Source organism: Polypterus senegalus, unplaced genomic scaffold, assembly GCF_016835505.1.
Source record: "Polypterus senegalus isolate Bchr_013 unplaced genomic scaffold, ASM1683550v1 scaffold_2942, whole genome shotgun sequence".
Taxonomy (NCBI): domain Eukaryota; kingdom Metazoa; phylum Chordata; class Cladistia; order Polypteriformes; family Polypteridae; genus Polypterus; species Polypterus senegalus.
In genome coordinates, this window is record NW_024381454.1 from 1 (window position 1) to 22756 (window position 22756).

Genomic DNA, 22756 nt, shown 5'->3' on the forward strand with positions numbered 1-22756 from the left:
ACCCCACTGTGCAGAGTGAGGCCCTTTAGAATGGTTGAGCTAGGAGATACAAGTGTGACAAGTCTGACACTGAAGAGTCGCTTTCATCATCCTGGGTGTCTGCTACTGGTTCTAGTCCTCTTAGGTTAAATGAGGTGGGCAAACTACACAGAAAGGAAAATAACAGGAAAACAACAGCAGAGTTATGCATTTACAGCTTTAGAAAAAAACAGAAATATTTCTAAATATCTTATAAATGTAAAAACATACCGTTGTGTTTTCTGAATGCAGAATAACGAGAACAGTAAAAAAAAAAAAAAAGACCAGCTAATTAAATGAGGCCAGTTGTTATCGATTATTATTATCACTAATTGTGAATCTGGTTGGAACAAAAACCTGCAGCCACAGTGCGTTCCCAGGACCAAGTCTGGGACCACCGATCTAGGACATTAGATTTGATAGCACTTGGGGTCTAAGCTGGCTTTTTGCTATTAATTCAGCGTAATATTCTGATTTTGAATCTTCGAGCGCCCTCTAGTGATGAGACAAATGTTTGAAATTTAAAGAGGCAGCCGGACGTTGTGTTTCTTCAACCTGCTGTACGCTCAGCGCCCCCTACAGACCTGCCTCAGAAAACGGGGCTCCGATTTTGGCCTGGGGTGAAACATTTTAACGGGAGCGACTGGATCTCAACTCTTAGTGCAAAAAGTATTAAAACCGGTGAATAAAACTCCTCTGCACCCATGGGTGTGAAGGACTGTTCTAATGTGGCAGAGGGCCAGAAATCACTGGAAAATGCGAGGCAGCAGGGGTTCAACAAGGCGAGAACTGTGACAGGAACTCTACCAGTGTGCGACAAATCAAAGACAAATCCACTAAGACAGAAAATGCAGTCACATATTTCAAGAGTGCAAACTTAAAACCCGACGTCAAACATGTGCACCGTCAGAATCACTACGATCTACAAAGTCCATGAGCAATGACTTACACACAACAGACCTGGATGCAAAGCCCCGTAATAAAGACGATGGTCACATCCATCCATTTTCCAAAGCCGTTGAATCCGAACACAGGGTCACGGGGGTCTGCTGAAGCCAATCCCAGCCAACACAGGGCGTAAGGCAGGAACCAATCCCGGGCAGGGGGGCAACCCACCACAGGACACACACACACCAGGGATCCACCCAACCTGCACGTCTTTGGACTGTGGAGAAACCCACGCGAACACAGGAGACATGCAGACTCCACGCAGTGAGGAACCCGGGTGTCCTAACTGCGAGACCAGCAGCGCTTTCCGTACGATGGTCACATTGGAGGTAAAATCTGCCAACAAGTCGGCGGGTGGACTGTGAACCAGCGCGCACCGAGTCCACGTTATCCGACCAGCTCGAGTCGAAGCTTGGAAAGACATCAGGCGATACATGCCGACATGAAAAAACAGTAGAAGCCTGGGGGAATTTAAAACGTTACAAGCAGCAGAAGGATGACAAGTTTAGCAAATAGCAACTCACCGGCTTGCAGCCATAAACGTCACAAGACTTTGAGTGCCTTACCCCTCCATGACATAATACTTGGAGACATTCCGAGGTGATTAGAAGAAGGCCGAGTGCAGGAACACACACGGACAGTGGCCACCTAAAAGAAGGAAAACAATATTTTTTGATGTAAACTGCTAGTGTTGGTTTCACGGAGACCTTGTCCCTCCAATAGAGAAGTGGAAAAAGGCCTTCCTATAAAGAACCGTATAGCACGGATGAGAGGACAGGTACACAGAATCAGAGCAAGAGCCGGGTGCGTTGTGCTGTGTGCTCAGGTGATTGGCTGGGTGTGCACATGTATGTGCTTTAGAAATCTCCAGCTTTGGAGACTGGCAGCTACCACCTTGCCCAGGGGCGCAGGTGACTGAAACGAGACAGTCTAAGCCCTACAGATAAACACTTCACTGTGGTGACAGTCGGGTACTGGATGGGTAGGCAAATAAATTCCGGCAGTATCGCGCTTACTGTGACTGGGCCGCTCTCCCAGTGTGTTACACTTGAGGCCGTATAGTGCAGGAGGCTGCAAAGGAGCTGCTGTGCTTGAGCCAGTCTTTGAGAGAGGGTGTCAAGGTTGAAGTGTGCTGAAGGCCCACAGTGCTGCATACATCACATCACAACGATAGGGGTAAGAAAAGTTTAACATGGTCTTTATATAACAGCCAGCTGAAGGGCAGGTTAGCGTAGGGAACGAGCGGAAGAGACAGGTGTGAATGAGTGTGACTTTATGCTGCACAGACATTCTGTACATATACACACACACATTACTGAACACCTTTGTCTTACACGTAAAATAGTTTTACATATTCAATAGTATATGCTCTAAAAATATAACCAAGCGTATTGATGACAACTACAGGACAAAGGAAATTAAGAGAGGAAAAAGGAAATTGAGAGGAAAGATGGAATCATTTTGGAAATGGACAAATAATTAGGATCTTGGATACTGAGCTAAATACAGGTTGGAGAAAATAATGAAAAGGAGGATTCTGCATTTGGGACACAAAGATAAGGTGTGGGTTAAACGTTAATACAAGTGTCATTCATCAAAGTCATAGAAGTGTGGTTTATGGGAAAAAGGCTGTGGTCCAATCACCCGTATACACAGGTCCGTTACATCAGGCATAACCCTCTTCTCACATGTCTGGGAGAGTGGCAGGCACCTCCAAGAGAGATGTGGCAAGGGAAGCCAGATATCTGTACGACAGTGGGATAGAAATAAGAAAGATGAACACATTAGAAGAAATGTAGACAAGAGTAGCGAGTCTGACACAACAGGGCACTAACAGAATCCTGTGGGAATACTGGATAGCTGAAGACTGGTATTGAAGTGCAGTGCAGACTTATCTGAGAGATGAAGGTTAAATCAGGCCATTTATGGCACAGAACGTACTGTAGCTACAGCACAGATTACTGATAGAATCCTGCAGGAGACACAAGGCATGAACTACACATTTTTGGAAAGAGGATTTGTACAAAGACGCTTTAGGGAATGCACACAGGCTGACAGAAGAGGCTAAGGACCATTTGTTTTGAGCTATCACAGAAACAGCTAAACTGCACGCGGTCCAAGAAGAGTGGCCATACATAGACTGGTCAGCAGTGGCTGCCAGGAATTGGACAGTGACGAGGCTAGGACCTGCACTAGAGGTGCTGACAGAATCAAACGAGCTTCATTTGGTTGTAATCCCATTTGGAGAGCACCTGGAAACGTATTTACAAGAAAGAGCGAACTGTGGTTTGGAGAGATGGCAAGGGATTACAGGAAAGGTGTTAGTGGATCCTGCAGTTGAATTGAGTATAATCTTAAGGAGGGTGAACTGGTACCCCGGGCAGGGGCAAGGTGACCTGTGGTGCCAGGAAACACAATAAGTCAGATTATTTGCAAGACAGAATCAGATTTGAATACAAACCTAAATGTAAAGCTTCAAGTTGTAAGCCTGAGGTTACAGGGAATAGCAATGGCACAAAGTGAGGTGCATGTTGAGGTTTTGGGACAGAAGATCCCCAGGAATAAGAAGCTTATTAGGGGACCGTCAAAAAAGTGGCACAAGACAAACAGAAAATCTCAGCACCAGCTGGCGTAAACTGGAAAGATTTAGTACGGCACCGTGGAAGGACATGAGAACACACCTAAAAGCTAGAAGACATGAGTAGAAAGAGGCAGAACTAAAGAAAAGCTAAACTGGAGAGAATACAAATGTTTACTGGTAAAGCAGCAAGCACAGAAGCGGTAGTGAACAAGATCAGGCAGATTCTTAAAGATGACAGGGAGGAATCTGCAGGGTGGAAGATGCCTTCTGCCCCACCGGTAGACGCTGCGCTTGAATGTCCATTAATAACAGGGAAACTGCCGGATGAGTAAAGCTGGAGAGTGAGAGGGAAGAGAAATAAATATAGGGAGTGCTGTCACAAGAAAGTGACAAAGGACTAGCAGTGAGGAGAAGTGGGACAGATAAAGACCCCAGAATGGAGGGGTAGGTGGCAGAAGGATACTGATGAAAAGGTGAACTTCAACAGAGACAGACACTAATTCTCAGGTGAATGACGCAGATAAACCAGGGGGTGTTTGGGAGGCCTTGGGGTGAGGATAGGAGCTTAGATAACAAGAACATGACAGGCAAAGGCCCACAAGATGAGGCGACAAGAGCAAGAAATTGCAATGACATGAGTGATATGTTGAAACGTTACCAGACCAATGGAAACATGTTAAGAGAATGTGCAGAGGGCTACGGCAGAGCAATATTAGAGGAGGAATGGAAGATCGTGAGCTTAGGAGCAGGAAGAAAGGGTTAGAAAAAGCAACCAAATTAGAAAAAGACAGGCAGAAAGTAGCAGGTGGAAGGAAATGGAGTTCTTACACACCCATTATGAGAAGGAGAATGAAGAGTAGCAAATCAATAAGGAGAAGGGAGCCTAAAAAGTGGAGTGAATTTGAAATAAGTGATGATGAGGAGGAAATCGTGGAGATCTCAGAGGACTGGGAAGAAGAAGAAGATGAATATAAAAATTGATGAGGTAGGAGAAAGTGACAGCAGCGAGCAGGAGGTCAGTCTGACAAGACGTGCGGTAAAAAGGAAGGTCAGGGAAGGAAAGGCACAATGTCAGCAGTCTCCAGCTGGAGTGTCAATTGTGGAGGAGCTGAAAAGAGAGTTAAGAAATAAGAAACTGTAATGTCAGGGGTCCCCAGTGGGAGTGTTGTTTGCCAAGAACGGCCTCAAAAGCGAAGTTACAGTACCATGTGTCTGTGAATGAGTATTTAGGAAGAATCGTAACAGGGCAGCAAAGAAAGAACTCCTTCACTGATAAGACACCTAAGCCAATGGCCGTAGGACAGAAGATGACATTTATAGCAATGACTGGCTTTAGCTCACACTGGATTCCGGATTATGCTTTAAAAACAGTTCCTCTGAGGAACGTGATGAAGACCACAGGGATACAGAATTTGAGGAATCACTTAGATTGGAGAATTGATGCTAACGTGACATTTCATTCTATTAAGTAGGAGTGGTAACCAGCCCCAGCTTTGACTTTACCTAATTATGACAGAACTTTTCTGCTGTATGAAGGGAATGCCCACCCAGGTTATGCCACTGCCGTGTTGATGCAAGTGCCATGCAAGCGCAGGAAGAGACAGCCAACTGCGCATTACAGCTCTAAGCTAGACAGTGTGGCACAGGGGTATCCACCATGCTCTCTGGGATTGGCAGCAGTTCCATATGCCGTTGACAAAGCATCTAACATAACGATGGGTTACTCAGTAATTATTTATGCCCGTCATAAAATTGCTGAACTCCTAAATCAAGGCAGATTTGCTTTGACACCAGCTAGACTGATGTCTGCATTTCGGTTGCTAACATATCCTGAGGTGACGATTCAGAGGTGTGATATGATGCATAACATTGAAGAGTTTGTCCCCGTGGAAGGAGAGCCCCATGAGCCCCTGAAGAGCAGAATCATTGGTTTTTACCAGACTGCGATCAGACTTGGAATCTGTGCCACTGCAGGATGTGGATCATGTGCATTTGGTGGATGGCTCACGCTATGGGGATTGTGTAGGAAATCCTGCAGGATTTGGAACTGTGGAGTGGACAAGGAATGGGATTAAGGTAGTTGTCTCACAAGGATGTAAGCAGCCACGCTCCATCCAGCTAGCTGAACTTAAAGCACTTACTGAGGCTTGCAACTTGGGGAGAAATACAATCACAAACATTTTCACAGACTTGGCATACGCTCATGGAGTAGTTTGGAAACTGTGAGGATTTAAGAAAAGCGCTGGATCACTTATACAGCATCGTGAACAAATTCAGGAACTGATCACAATAATCAAGTGCACCACAAAGGTACATAATGGCGTAGTGACTGCAGGGAATAACATGGCAGATGAGGTAGCTAGAAAGGCTTCTAAAGCACAGGTTCCTATCCAAGCTCCTGTTGTAATTATTGAACCTGGAGTCACAGCGACAGACATAATTCACATGCAGGCGACAGCAGGACGGTGTGACCAATCACTTTGGAATCAGAGAGGTGCTAAAAAGGATGATCCAGGATTATGGCGTTCTACCAAAGGTCTGATTTTTGCTCCTAAATCTCCTGATGACGGATGCTCGTGATTTTGACTGTTGTGCAATACCAGTCTCCCTATTTGCAAGCAACAGTTGGGAAGTTTCTGTCAGATTGTTTAATTTGTACAAAAAGCAATGTGAGAAAAAGACTCCATTAGGGTACAGACCAACAGCAGATGGCCCATTTAGACACCTGTTAATGGACTATGTGGACATGAGGAAGGACGGTCGGAGACAGAGATCTCTGCTGGTGACGATAGACTGGTTCAGCACATGGGTGAAGGCAACTCCCTCTCCAGATCAAGCAGCAGGTACAGTTGTGACATGGAGATCACACCAAGGTTTGGCATTCCATTAGAGATAAGCTCAGATGACAGTTGTTCAGAAACCAATAAGAAATGTCTTACAGATCTTGGGTGTCAAGCAGAGATTTGGCCGAGTGTATCATCCGTAATCACAAGGAATGGTGGAAAGAGTGAATGGGATATTGAAGGCAAAGAGAAATAAGATTTGTGCCACAGAGAAAATGAATTGGCTGGATGCGTTACACTTGCTTTACTGAGCTAAAGCAAGCAGACTAATGGAGTGATGCATCTAACACCGCATGAAATGCTTACTGGTCAACCAATGCCTACACCTGAGTAGGGACCACCATGACAGGAAAGATTTTTCCTTTTATTTTCCTTCATTTTTTTATTTAATGCACTCATTTTCATTATTGTTCAAGCCCTGTGGTTCTGTGTCTCCGTGTGTAAGGGGTGCGAGTCTGGCCAAGGCCGGGTGTGTTCCTGGGGTCCCAACCAAAATAAATAAAGAAATCGCCATCCTTGCAGCAGTGTGACTCTTAGCGGTGTTGTACCCGCTTCAGATCTAAAGGTTTTATATCAAAACAGAGGTGGTGGAGTCCTCAGCAAGGCACAGTGATGACGATTCAACATTGTACTGTTTCATTGTTTAATTCATTCATTTAGAACGGTCTACTGTGATAATTAATAAAGCTTCTGCTAAATTACTCAGTCTGTGGGGTGGCTGCGGCTGACGCTGTAAAATCTTACATTTCCTAGCTTTCTTTTTTATCTATACTTGGCACCTTTCCTTTATCTTTATCCTTTATTTATTACTGTACATTATTTGAAACTCCAGATCACTGGGTAGGGTAGGGTTAGGTTAGGTTAGGGTAGGGTTAGGGTAGGGTGGGGTGGGGTGGGTCTATTTTGACTTATATTTAAAAAAAAATATTATAAACAAATGGTGGCAGTACAAATCGAAATGTAGGCACTGCCTGGCCAATGCAATGCTTTAATTCTGTTTGAACAAATACATTCAGTACTCACCATGAGTAGGAGATGGTGATGATAGAAGAAGAGAGAGACATGTCCAGATTGATGTCATTTCACCTAAAATAAAAAAGAAGTGACACATAAATGGCACTGAAATCAGGAAACTGAATACCGTCAGTATTTAACAAGCACACATGTTCACATTGTTATTTAAATAATTTTTATCTTTTTACTCCCATACCAATAAATCTCCAAAACTGAGACATCTAAAGAACCACAGCATTTTAAGACTTCTTAAAATTCATTCAACTTCACAGTTTGGCATGAAGAGCAGTAATAACAACAACGGAAATCAGTCAAAACGTAACAACAGCTTTTATTGGGAAACTTCTTGGATTGTGCTTCTGCAAGATATTTAAAGTGAAAAAATATACACTTTTGGTTTAACAAGACCACACTCAAACAAATAAAACAAAGGTTAAATTAAATGAAGCAAAGTTCAAAGAATTAGAAAAGGACAAATACAGAGGCTCAGAGAGAAATTGATACCACATCAGTCCTGTGTACTCCTGAGCATCACTGGGACTCAGAGCCATTCTTGGAACATCTTCATCAACCTCACTGTTGACCTGACCCCTGCCACCTCCATCATAACTCAGGTCTTCAATCCAAAAAGGTGCCCAACCCACCTTAGTCCATTTCTCCCAAGGTCTCCACATCAAATCTTACTCTGCACTCGTCTTCTTCTCGCTTTACTTCATGACACTTCACACATCCACCTTTTCTTTCTCATTTCAGTTCTTTCCAGCATTGCTTCACATTTTACCTTCATGGTCCACGTCTCGCTCCCATATTGATATGATCTTTCTTGGCTATTTCTTGTTTAGAGCCGTATGATTTCCACGACGTGGAAAACACAGACGGAATCATGGAATTAACGTATAAAAATGGATTTTGGCTTTAAGAATGGAAATGTGTGGAAGGTAGAGACTGAAGGGGTGACCATTACACAATTTTCCAATAAATTAAACGATTGAATAATCTGTCGTTCTACCATTCAGATACGATTTTCTAGATTGCTGATTTTCAAGTGAACGCAATTCTTCATAGAAATTCAGTCGTGCCTCTATCTGTTTGTGTGCGTGTTTCCTGTATGTTTTCTCATTAAAGGCACGTGAATTAGCCAGCTTCATGAAACAGAAATGTCGAATCAAGCAGCTTCAGATACCCTAACTATATCGACATAACTAATAAAACACAAGCTTAACTGCAATATTGAGGGCACAACAATATCCCGGCGACTTTTACAAATCTGGAGAACAACTTTTCTGCAAGTTTAACCAGCATACCACAGACTTGACATGAAAAGATCGCTTCTTACCTAAAACCCATCTCAAGAACAAGGAGACATTAGGATCAAAAAGTGCTCCCCTTCAGGTAACAGCAGAGGAAACAACAAATTCATCAGATGTAAGACGCCAGTTTGTGGAGGACTTTGTGGTCTTGCGAGTCAGAAATACCGCTCAAAAAAATGACAAAGATGCGTCCTTTCTTTATTAAGCATTGTAAACAAGGAGGCGCACTGCCAGAAAATGAGAGCAATCTTCATCAAACTCATTTGTCCTGCGTCTTTGAACAACATATGGACGCCGTTCTTCAAAAGATCTGTGGCAATAAAATTTATTTGTAGTTGACGAAACCACCGATAGCCGAGACCACAGTGTTCTCAACATTGTGATCGGCAAGTAGACATTCTAATTTGTTTATGTAAGCAGTTCTAATTGTACATGAATTGTCCAGGGCTACAGGGGTTGAATTATGAGGAAAGATTAGAAGAGCTGAGCCTTTAGGGCCGGTTTATATTTCACGCTCAGAATGCGTACGCGCCCGCATAATGGCTGCCACGCGTTCCCAGCGTTCATTTCACCCGTCCTCTGAGCACGAGTTGCAGTACCAGCAAAAAGTCAGGGGGCGCAGTGTGCTAAAAGTCGGAATGTGACGTCAGAGTCTCTGTTTCCTATCTACATGTGACAGAATGCCTCTATGCAGATCCTACGGGGATCGATGTGCGTGCTTCGCAGTTTGATGAATGGTTCGACGTGGTGAAGCAAAATGCCGACATACAGATGCACTAGTGGTGCTTTTATATTCAAGCGTCGCATATTCCCGATCGTAATGACACGATATATTTTAAAAGTCTCACATACCATCTTTTGTGCCGTCTTTTTTTTTTCTGCAACTTCACAGCAGCAACATAATGTATAGCGTTATATTTGAGCCACTGAGAAAAAAAATAAAGGACACGGTGAAATCTTGTATTTTGTGATTAAAGTGGAAATTTCAGCACTAATCTCGAAAAGTCCACTTTAACCTTGTAGTTTACTTTATCATTAAAGCAGACCATCGTAAACGTCATCCCAGTTTTTAATCGCTACGAGTTTCTTGGACCTGACAGTAGCGGCAAGCAGCAATAGATCACCACACAGAACAAATTAAATGTATGATAGTCCAACTCTCTGCACATTTAGAATCTTTCGATTTATACTTGATATCGCTTTCATGATGAAATGCATTAAAGTGTGTATGTTACATTTTACATATAATTTTGTTTAAATAATGAATACTGTTAATAATTACACACATGGGGGTGTCACAGTGGCGGAGCGATAGCACTGCTGTCTCGCAGGGAGTTATGTTGCTGGTATTCCCTGCTTGTATTCCACACTGTGCTCCGGTTTCCTTCCAAAGATATGCAGATGTGGGGATTTGGTGCCACTAGAATGACGCCAGTGTATGTGTGTGCTTGTATTCACCTTGCGATGAGCTGAGGCCTCGTCCAGGGATTGTTTCTCAGTCGTGCCCAATGCTTGCTGGAATGGACACATCCCTGGATTGATGGATTTAATCAAGAAACATCCTTTTCAGAGATATTGCGGTAAGGTGTTATCGGAATGTAATAGATGTTTTAGGCAATTCACAACACAGAGAAACCGAACATGTTCTCACCGTGATAATATCTCGCACTGCCACCTGGTGGATTCCTCCAGATTTACGTAAAGTACGCGCGCAAGTATAAACACTACAACGCTTGCGTAGCAGGAGCGTCCGCTGCAGCATGCGTCGCGTCGCGTGAAGTATAACTCCGGCCTTACAGTTTAAGCAAGAGGTGACCTGATTGAAGTATTTAAAATGATGAAGGGAATTAGTCCAGTGGATCGAGACTATTATTTTAAAATGAGCTCATCAAGAACATGGGGACACAGTTGGAAACTTGTTAAGGGTAAATTTCGCACAAACATTAGGAAGTTTTTCTTTACACAAAGAACGATAGACACTTGGAATAAGCGACCAAGTAGTGTGGTAGACAGTAAGACGTTAGTGACTTTCAAAACTCGACTTGATGTTTTCTTGGAGGAAACAAGTGGATAAGACTGGCGAGCGTTGTTGGGCTGAATGGCCTGTTCTCATCAAGAGTGTTCTAATGCTTCTACATGATGTTCTAATGAAATTATTTTTAACCAGTCTTTCCCACTAAAAAATGTCATCAGTGAACAGCACTGGTTTTTAATGGGATCCATTTTTAAAAATGAATAACGATGTGTTTGGATTTAATAAATGTTTTGCCTCACAGTCATGAGGCACACAAGGTCCACATTTGGCTCATCCGTTGTAAACTCGGCCCCTACAAACCTACGCAGAAGAGCAGGCGTCTCCTCAGATGCCATGCGCCCTTAAAAGCAGGTCTCTCTTTCTATTTTTCTGTTTAACTCCTGGATTTAGTGTCTTGCAGATTAGTTTGATTTGGCTTTGTAATTAATTATTATTTTAAGATAGTGCTGGGCAGTATACCAGTTCATACCAAAAACCGTTTATTTTTGTTATGGATGTTATGGATTTTTCTTATACCGCAACACCAGTTTAAATAGCCTAAACAACGTTCAAAACGTGGCAAAGCGGGAGCTGTTTAAAGGGGGACCTTTTTCACTGCTGCACCACTTACACTAACACGCATGCAACGTAGTACATGTGTTAGTGGGGCTATTGACTGGTGAAAATTAACAGAGACCATTCTGAAACTGAAGCTGTAGCAGACAATAAAGTTGAACATGATGACACAGAAGAACTGTTGCTGAAAAAAGGAGCCATGTCTGTTGTTTGGAGATACTTTGGTTTTAAAAGGTCGGATGTGGACCATTATGTTCAAATGTCTGAATACTGTTTCTATACTACTGGATTTACTACTGCAAGCCAAGTTGTACTTGTTTTATTGTTTTTCAATACTGTGTAATGTACAAGGGTACCGTGTAATAGGGTGATGACATGTTGACTATATTCTAGACATTTCTACTTTATTCTCGCCGTTTATGTCGAGATTAAAGTCGACATGTTGACCTTATTCTCGTAATTTGTCATTAAAGTAGAACACCGTAAACTAAACTTCATCTTAAAATGAATATTTCATTTACTAGATTTTCTCAAACCCTTCATAAGTTATGCAGCACATTAAATGCTTTGTGTTAAGTGTTCCCCGAGCCATGTTAATCGCCATGTGCCTCTTAAACTGAGTTCCTCTTGCACTAAGAGGAGGCGCAGGCAGCAATCACCACACAGAATACATTCATTTCATGATATTCCTGCTTGCTGAACATTTAGAATGCTAAGGTAAATACTTGATATTATTTTCATGATGACATGCATTAAAGCATTTACTGTATTCTGTGCCTGCGGTGGGCTGGTGCCCTGCCCGGCATTTTATATATAATGGGATGATATTTGCCATTTTCCAGTCCTTCAGAATCTCTCCAGTGCGCAGTGACTTCCTAAAATTGGTTCCCTGCCTTGCGCCCTGCGTTGGCTGGGGTTGGCTTTAGCAGACCCCCGTGACCCTGTGTTCGGATTCAGTGGGTTGGAAAATGGATGGATGGATGTATTCTGTGTGGCGATCGCTGCCTGCACCTCCTCTTAGTGCAGAGGAAGTCAGTTTAAGAAGCGCGTAGTGAGTAACAACTGGGTCGGGACCACTTAACACAAAGCATTTAATGTGCTACGTTAACTTATGACGGGGTTTGAGAAAAGCTAGCAAATGAAATATTCATTTTAGGGTGAAGTTTAGTTTACGACATTCTACTTTAATGACAAAGCAAAGTGTGTCGAGAATAAAGTGGAAATGTCAAGAATAAAGTCAACATGTCGACTTTATTCTTGACATATAGTATTTTTTTCTTCACTGTGGCCCTAATATGCTTCCATAGGGTTATAGCACAAATAGCATTATAAATACAAGTTGCAGTTTTATTATTTATGTATGTAGCTTAGCTTGAAGCAAGGTTCATATTAATGCAATTTGCCTTAATGGTGGCTGGGGAGGGCGACCCGGCCAGGACACCCCGGAGGACCAGACGAGAGCTTACGCCTTCCCCAGATCACGTGGGGGCGACTGCCCTGGTGGCTTTGGGGACCACGGGCACAGAGCTTTGAAGCTCAACCCTGTAGGTTTTGTTGTAGCTGTTACTACTCACAGTTAAAAAAACAAAAGCCCAAAAATCGGAATCAAGGAAAAATTAAACGGATTCCATAGGGCCCTACTTGTTCTTACGTTTTTGGTTCAATATTTTTCATTTTAATACTTTTCAATGGCCAACATTTCTGGATGAATTTTTCATTTATTGCCATTCCAGGATGTGGCCATGCCCATTGCCGAATGTGATGTCATGTGGGTGTAGCATGTAGTGCCATCACACCATGGCTGTTTACGATGGCACCAACACATAGCTGGTGGTAACTCTTCTCCTGGCTTAGGGTTTTTCAGCTTAAGGTTCTGTTCACCATTTTATTTAAGAAGGAACTTCCACAGTCAAATCAGAGTCTCCACTAGCACTGAAAATCAAACCCAGACCGGCCCATGTTCGCTGTATTTCACCCCAAACCCACCTGTACCCGTTGCACTTTGTATTTGTACATTCAAAAGCCTTACAGCCAAATTCCATTTCCTGATGCTGTGCTGCTGTATAAATAATAATAATAATAATAATAATAACCAACAAAATGCCAGTCCTCAGTAAACCGTACATCAGTGGATCTCAACCTGGGGGGCGCGAAGTAACAAAAAGGGGGGTGCGAAGATGTGAAAAAAAGAAAACAAGAATCAAAAATATGAAAAAAACATCTGTGGAAACCAAAACAAATCAACTTAAAGTACATTCTGATACTAGAACAATAAATACAGAGTTAGATAAATGTCGACAAACGTTAAGTAGGTATAATAAAATATGCATCTACATTTCAAAAAAATGTTGGGGGAGGGGCGCGATTAAAACTGTTATGAACACTCGGGTCGCAAACACTTAAAGGTTGAGAAACGCTGCCGTACATCATGGAGTCCAATGGATTTTCTTTGCAAAAACTAAAGAGTCCTGTGTTGTGATTCGAGCACAGCCACTGACACTTTACATTTATCAAGAGACGCGCATGTTAGGAGTGATCTGTGATGAGGGACTCTGTGTGTGTGTGTGTGCCCTACAGACTGGCACTTCATCGACAGTTGCTTCTTGTGTGGTACCTGATGCCCCTGCCGGTTGTGTGCCTGGACTGGTCATTCAACATCAAATTAACTGAATTTCCAGAAATCCCACACACTTTGGGGTCAAACTATTCTGAACAAATGACCAGGTGTACCCATGTTGTCCAGGAGACACCCTGTAAAATGATTTTGATGTAAGACCAACACTTTCCAAGACACCGCCAATGTTGTGAGGGGTGTCAGCTTTGACACGGCTTTATTCTGTCATCAGTTTCACGAGACCTAAACCTCCTAGCAGGCTCAGATTTTGCATACGGGTACCTTTGTAGGTATAGTGCATAACAAAATCAAAATGTTTGGTCCAGATGACACCACTTGGTAAGAGCAGACCTTCAAAAATGGAAACAAAAATATTTTGGGTCTTTGGCATTGCCGTGTTTAGGCCTTCAGAAAGCAGACTGCTAAATGATACGGCCTGCTGGCATTGCTAACACGTTTAGATAGCTGCCCAGGGCGCTTTAAAAGGTTGGAAACAAACAAGAAACTGCGTCAGGGTTTGACCAGCAGACCTCTCAAACGTGAAAAGATCATTTTGGGTCTAACTTTTAGACCAGCTTAATGCACTAAATCGCCAAAGACACCTTGGGCACAAAACACTGAGGTAGAGTCTCACCCAAGACTGGACGCCAGTTCATTAAAAGGGCCAATCAAGCACATGCGCACCACACACAGATATCACAGTAAATATTTCACCTTTCCTCGAGGGTCTTAGGAGACCACCGGTTGACGGTCTCCCTTCACAATTAATAGATACTAGCCACGCTCTGCAGTTGCTTCATGTTCCATAGTCCGGACTGCTTTAGCTTTGCCACAGACACCACCTCCCTGTACACAGTCATTTCTCACAATGAAGGCCTCGTCACCCACAGACAGATGTCCAACAGACATGCAGTCCAGAACACACTCATCAGACTGGGAGAACTGGTTCTTACCACTCAGTGCCTTCTCCTTTGTTTTTTCACCAGGGCAGTTGAGTGGCAGTGGGTACTTGAATGGGCCCTAGCTATGCCAACATCTCTACTGGCTGGGTAGAGAAGCATTATTAGGCTTTGTACTGAACCTGTAAAAACAGAGGTCTCAATAATGGCGTTGGTGCTGCCTTGCTCTAGAATTCCTGACTGATTTGACGAGTTCCCATGCATGTCTCAGACTTTCAGTTAATGTTCCCACCTCACCTCCACCATTTATAAACATTAGAGGCCTTAAAACAAGCCGAGCGACTCCCAGAGTTACCTTCTGCACAGATCCTCCCAGCCCTGGCATACTAAACACTCCACGTCTTGCCTCTGCAGTGAATGAGGAGTTTCTTCACTGATGGAGGATACCCTTCACACATTGTAGACAAGGCCCTCAGTCAAGCCAGGAGCAGACCTGGTAACATTTACTCTTAGAGGAACCCCAACAATGAAACCCGCTGGTCCTTCCATGCCATCTCTCCCACAGATCATCCAAAATGCCACCCTACACAGACTACTCCTTCCACAGCAGCCTTACTTCCTTACCCTGCCTTGATCTTCTTCCATCCCATCTCACCTACGCTACCTTTTCACCCACAGAGCCACATTCCTCTCCAGGCCCTCTGAGCTGTAACAGGAGCCGCTGTGTCACTGGCAATCCTTCACTTGAACCCGGGGCAACAACAGAGCAGCAACTTCACACATCACCATAAAGACTTGGTATCCTTAAACTACTTGTGTGCACCAAGATAAATTAAAACTCGAAATACTAGTAAACAGCCAGCCTCCCGGGTTACAAGTCTGTGTGCCCGCGTCCAGACTTATAGGTCAATGGATTCACCCAGGTATCGTATTTCTATAATGCTCCTGTTTGTAGGCCTCAGGTGTGTTGATGTACAGGACTAAAGGCTGGAGACCACCATCTCCTACAGCAGAGAAAGGGGAGGTAAATTAAATAGGAGGAGGAGGTTGGGAGCACAATCAACAACCTGGATTGGTACCCCGAGTGCAGCGGGCGACACCTCAGCACCACAATGGAACACGGTGAGGTTTTTATGGTGACTGGAGTGCCAATCCTGCCACCGACCCCAAGTCTTCCCTGTAACTTGGAGGACCTGCTTGCAGGGCTGAATGCTGATTCACGTCATACCCAGGACGACGCAATTGTAGGTTAAGGGTCCGACGGAGTAGACCCACTTCTGGCATTTATGGGATTTGGACCGGCGGCCTTCCGGTTACTGGTGCAGATCCCTAACCCTCAGGACCACCACTCCTAAATAAAGTAGGAGCCTCAAGCAACTGTTGGACTAATTACTCCTATTGCCAAAGGGAGAACGGATGATTAATTAAGCACTTTAAAATCTTCTGTTAAAAATCGGACATTATTATGGTGGCTGTCTTATTGATTATTTATTACGCATCACAAATTGCTACACCATGCAGTCATCGTCATCATGGGATTTATTTCTTTATTTATTTGTTGCATGTTTTAGCATTTGAAATGTGCAGTTGGCTTCACTGATGTGCACAGTTAGCGTAACAGGCTGAAATGAGCGCTCAACAACTGATTATTAATAACGTGCCAAACGATACGGCAGGCTTATCAGCGATTTCAATTTGTGAATATTATGACTGCACACGGCTCGTGATACAAATAAAAGAACACTCCATTCTGGTGCAGGGAAGAGTATGAGGCCCTTTAGAAATGGTTGTAGCTATATGGAGAATACGCAAGTCTGACAAGTCTGACACTGAAGTAAGTCGCTGCTGCTTTCATCATCCTGGGTGTCTGCTGTGCTGGTTCTTAATTGTCACTCTTAGGGTTAAATGAGGTGGGCAAACTACACAGAACAGGGAAAATAACAGGAAAACAACAGCAGAGTTATGCATTTACAGCTTTAGAAAAAAACAGAAATATTTCTAAATATCTTATAAATGTAAAAACATACCGTTGTGTTTTCTGAATGCAGAATAACGAGAACAGTAAAAAAAAAAAGACCAGCTAATTAAATGAGGCCAGTTGTTATCGATTATTATTATCACTAATTGTGAATCTGGTTGGAACAAAAACCTGCAGCCACAGTGCGTTCCCAGGACCAAGTCTGGGACCACCGATCTAGGACATTAGATTTGATAGCACTTGGGGTCTAAGCTGGCTTTTTGCTATTAATTCAGCGTAATATTCTGATTTTGAATCTTCGAGCGCCCTCTAGTGATGAGACAGACTGATGTTTGAAATTTAAAGAGGCAGCCGGACGTTGTGTTTCTTCAACCTGCTGTACGCTCAGCGCCCCCTACAGACCTGCCTCAGAAAACGGGGCTCCGATTTTGGCCTGGGGTGAAACATTTTAACGGGAGCGACTGGATCTCAACTCTTAGTGCAAAAAGTATTAAAACCGGTGAATAAAACTCCTCTGCACCCATGGGTGTGAAGGACTGTTCTAATGTGGCAGCAGAGGCCAGAAATGCACTGGAAAATGCGAGGCAGCAGGGGTTCAACAAGGCGAGAACTGTGACAAGGAACTCTACCAGCTGTGCGACAAATCAAAGACAAATCCACTAAGACAGAGAAATGCACGTCACATATTTCAAGAGTGCAAACCTTAAAACCCCGACGTCAAACATGTGCGACCGTCAAGAATCACTACGATCTACAAAGTCCATGAGCAATGACTTACACCACAACAGACCTGGATATGAAAGCCCCCAGTAATAAAGACGATGGTCACATCCATCCATTTTCCAACCCGTTGAATCCGAACACAGGGTCACGGGGGTCTGCTGAAGCCAATCCCAGCCAACACAGGGCGTAAGGCAGGAACCAATCCCGGGCAGGGGGGCAACCCACCACAGGACACACACACACACCAGGGATCCACCCAACCTGCACGTCTTTGGACTGTGGGAGGAAACCCACGCGAACACGGGGAGAACATGCAGACTCCACGCAGTGAGGAACCCGGGTGTCCTAACTGCGAGACAGCAGCGCTACCGTACGATGGTCACATTGGGAGGTAAAATCTGCCAACAAGTCGGCGAGGTGGACTGTGAACCACAGCGCGCACCGAGTCCACGTTATCCGACCAGCTCGAGTCGAAGCTTGGAAAGACATCAGGCGATACATGCCGACATGAAAAAACAGTAGAAGCCTGGGGGAATTTAAAACGTTATAAGCAGCAGAAGGATGACAAGTTTAGCAAATAGCTTAACTCACCGGCTTGCAGCCATAAACGTCACTGTTAAAAAGAAAAAGTCCACATTTCTGTCCGTGAAGAAATCCTTAAGAATAGAAGCCTCGTTTGCCAGTGCCTATCTGCTATTCCTTAATCCATTTTAACTGGCGCTGAGGGGCGAAGGCTGGGCCGCAGAAAGAGTTAGCGCGGGCAGGCCGACCTTGTTTGCCCGACAGAGTACTGCAGGGACAGGTAGTGATGGGCCGCTCGATACTAAGGTTTCGACACTGTGTCGAGCTATCGAAGCACCGCTTCGAGGCTTGCTTCAAATGCGCCCGTCACGTGATTTTGAGCACGCTAGCGTAATGACGTCATTGATATCCGCGCAGTCAGCAGTCGATTTGGTCAGTAACTAGTCTGCTGAAGTGCTTTGGCTGAAAGCGTAAAAGCGGTTGTCTGTGCTATATTGATAAAATACGCTAACCCGAGTTCAAATCCTAGTTGGGGCTCGCATATGTTGAAATGAGGATTTTGTATAAAACAGTTAAGTAGTACTTGTTTGAAAGTTAACAAATATATTTTGGAGACATTATGAACGATTTACATGGGGCACCTTTTTCCTCGGTGTGGAATTGTGTCCACCAAGAATCTGTAACTAATCGATGAGCATATTTTGCGTAAGGTAGCACGTATTGTAACAATCCAGAATCTATTCTACCCCATGTCGATCATATCACAGAGGCTAAGAAATGCTTCACTAAAGCCGACGTGGTCATTACACCAGTATATGCGCAAGACATTCCTCATTAAACGTTTTTACTATTCAGTGATTCCCAGATCTGTTGCTGATTTGTATTATTGATTTCCAAAAAGCAATGTGAGTAAAAGCGTGTTCTGCATAACTAATCACAACTGTCTTTTAAAACAGAATCAGCGCCATCAACAGTGTCTTCTGCAATTTTAGGAAAGCCTCGGGATTTCTGCGTTAATGAGACAAAAAAGTTGTAAAGAAACTTTGCAAATTCATCCAAAGGTGAACGTAAAGATCACTCAAGTACTGAGAAGAAGGAGCAGCTGGATAAGCACATCTGGAGCCAAACTTTCAAAAAAGCACCTGACTTTGTCATGAACATTCCTTTAGTTGTGAATTCATCTTATCAAAGGCTGCGCTGGGGGGGTAAATAAGTAATCTTCCGAAGTGCAGCACAACAGAGTAAATAATTGATGTAAATAGAATTACTGAAAGACTAAGTTTTTGCCGTTTCTGTATTCTTAAACCATCTTCCAGTTACACAATCCCCCGCAGTCAATGTCACATTCAATGTTCTCTGCTCCTTAACCTGTCTTGTTACCCAAAGCATCAACACTCAGTTTCATTCAAGGCTTTACCGTCCTTCCTTTCATAAACATAAAATAAAACACATTTCCTCTACATGTCCAATAATAATAGTAAACTTGCAGGAACGAGAAAAGCACAAGATGGGAATATTTATGACAAGAGCCTGGACATCACGATGAGAATGTGCCTTGTCACCCATTACGTGAGCTCGTCTGCCATCCCTCGGTTACACTGGCACACGTTACACTCTGGAGCAAATGCAATGGAGAATATCAATCAATCAATCAACATTTATTTATATAGCACATATTCATACAAAAATGTAGCTCAAAGTGCTTTACAAAATGAATAGAAAAATAGAAGACACAATAAAAATAAACATAAGTCAACATTAATTAACATAGAATAAGTAAGGTCCGATGGCCAGAGTGGACAGAAAAAAAAAAAACTCCAAAGGCTGGAGAAAAAAATAAAATCTGTAGGGGTTCCAGACCAAGAGACCGTCCAGTCCCCTCTGGGCAATCTAACTAACATAAGTCAAACAGTCCTCTTTGTATTTAGGGTTTTCATGGAAGGACCTGATGATGATGGTCACGTAGACTTCTGGCTTTCAGTCCATCAATGTTGGTGCATCATGATGGTTTGAGTAGGTGGTGGTGGCGCAGGCCACCGGAAAAAGAAACAGAAGAGAGAGTAGGGGTCAGTATGGATTTTGGAGCCACCATGAATAGTTATTATGAAGAATTGAACATACAGAGTATCAGGATTAAGTTAAAGTGAAGTTATAAAAAGGCCATGTTAAAGTAATAACATGTAATAAAGTAATACCGACAATGTACACCTTCAGAAGTGGAATAAATCGACTGTATACGTAGAACATTTCAGATAAACGATGAATTTTGTTAATCATAAACAATGCAACATAACTATTATATGTGTTGTTACTTTTATTTATACTCACCAAACGTTACAGATCTACATGGGAAATGAACACAGGTAATATGTTTATAATCATTCTCACTAAAAGACACTGTCAAAATATATTAATGAGAAAATTGAGACACATTGGCCTTTAGGAAATATAAAAAAGCGTGTGCGCTGTCACTTAGGACAGAATGCATTGTTAACGTGACGCACTCTCTACTGACGCGATGTCACGAAAAAAAAGAAACAGCGCAGTCCATGCTAACTCAAATCCTCCTTGATGTTTGACCTAATGATTAATTGTCAATATCAAATCGATAAAATCATTTTAAGAAGATGACAAGTCTGCTATAGTCAGTTTAATCAAAAAAGACACATTTAGGCATAATGGACAGTAGTTTATTTTTCTACAATACAAATTCAGTACGACACCTGGGTCTCCAAACACACAAATATGAAGCTTATTACATTTTACAGTGAAACTCTTTACATACACAATATAATTAGGGGCGTGTGCCACCTGCCCGACTACGGTGGCCCAGCCTTCCCTCGATAGCTCGATTCGCTCGCTATCCGTCCAAGCTTGTTAAATGGAGGAATAGAAAAAAAACTTTCACAAGAGGAGGATCAGCGACGCGAACCTGAGCGACAACACCACTGAGCCACCTAATCCGGATAATTAACGAGCTCTGCACAACTGAACTACTACTACTGTTCTTACTGCGGCGGATGAAATATGTTGTTTGACATATGCACGTTAAAATGGTTTAATTGATACGAGAGTATCATTGTTGTATTCTCCTAATGAAGACGAAAAATTATATGTATAGATGTATACTATATGACGTACGGTTTTGAACAAAATTAAGTGTTCCATAAAAAGGTTGAACGATTTACCTAATCTTTTCATATATATATAAAGTTAATATATGACAATATATCTTTGACACTATGTATCAGACAAAGGAAATCACAGCAATCCACAAGAACAATAATTAATTCTCAGCAACTACCTGAATTGTAGCTTAACCATATCAACTGAAATGTGTAATGTCAATACGAATTACAAAATATAACTAGAGAGTTAAGTGTCAGATAGACTCTCAAAATTAAGAGGTCAATGCCATTCAGTGTGCTGAGGCTTTACAAAGATTCAGTAACCAGTGACCATGTCTGCTCGAAGCCCTATCATGATCCAATCTCGGTACTACGCATGTCTGAGGCTTCAGTAGCCGCGTCATCATCTCAGTAGTACGCATGTCTGAGGCTTCGTAGCTCCGTCATCATCTCACTAGTACGCATGTCTGAGGCTTCGGTAGCTCCGTCATCATCTCACTAGTACGCATGTCTGAGGCTTCGGAGACCCGTTCAAAGCCCGTCATGACGCAATCTCAGTACTCTGCGCAAAGCTTCGACTCATTATTTGTTCAACGAGCTACCGTTTGAAGTAGGCTACATATGGCATCAACAGAGTTAAAAAACTCAACAGAATTCCCATTGAAATGAAAGTTTGTAGATGATCAATACATGTTAAATGATCGTGCCCGATAATACGTTGTGGCAAAAAATAAAATTATAAATTATACATCATACAAACGCCGACTTGTTGAATGCATAATGCTGCAAAGAAGAGCTTTAGTAATACGGGTGACGACACATCTCTCACTATAATACTCTCCTAAATATCCATTCTTCGCCTCATGCAACGTTTTCATGCAACACTGAAGGTATGTCATATAGTATACATCTATATATAATTGTTTTCGTCTTCACTACATACATACATGTATACATTAAAAAACATACATTATATACCCTTCTCCTGAAAATAGTAGTGGTGCAGCGGTAGCGTTACCGCTTCATACTAAAGCGTACGTGGGTTCGGGTCCCACGTCCACCCTCTGTAAATTATGACCCAAAAGAGTCTGATTTTCTTTTTTTATTATTAAACAGCAAATTCCAGCGTGGACCGGAAGCGAGCAAGGCGAGAACACTAGTAAGGATATATCAAATGGAAACGTGCATCTTGTTTTATGTCTATAACAAAAAAAATATTTGAGTAACGATTTCAACTGTTTTTGTAGTTGTTGATGGCGGGTTTAGCGGTTTAAATTTTTAAATATTAAATTGATAAGGTGGAATGTGTTCTTGCTTTGAGTGTTAATGTGTTAGTAACTGGGATTGCGCCTCTATTACTGGAAGATTGCTTAGGAATGATACAGACTGGACAACTATGTGTTTTAGGAAATGTTTTATTATTGCACTGTGCTGTGACTAAAAAACTTTTTACTGATCACCTGTCCGGACCTTGAAGATGTGTTCACGAGGGAGGGATGCTGCTGTTAAAAGCAAATGTTTTTTCAACAGCAGGTCCAGATGTGTTTATCCCGCTGCTTTTTGTTGCCTCAGCACTCAATCTTTAATG

The 22756-nt window shown here is 42.7% G+C and overlaps 1 long non-coding RNA gene across 1 annotated transcript; it reads right to left on the reverse strand.

Annotated features, from left to right (window-relative positions):
• Positions 1-1532: 1532 nt before the first annotated feature.
• On the reverse strand, positions 1533-18397 carry LOC120520615. Its single transcript, XR_005631883.1, has 3 exons — positions 18110-18397; positions 7414-7476; positions 1533-1614 (listed from the first exon to the last, which is right to left on the reverse strand). It is a non-coding gene; the product is annotated as an uncharacterized LOC120520615 (long non-coding RNA).
• Positions 18398-22756: the final 4359 nt, after the last annotated feature.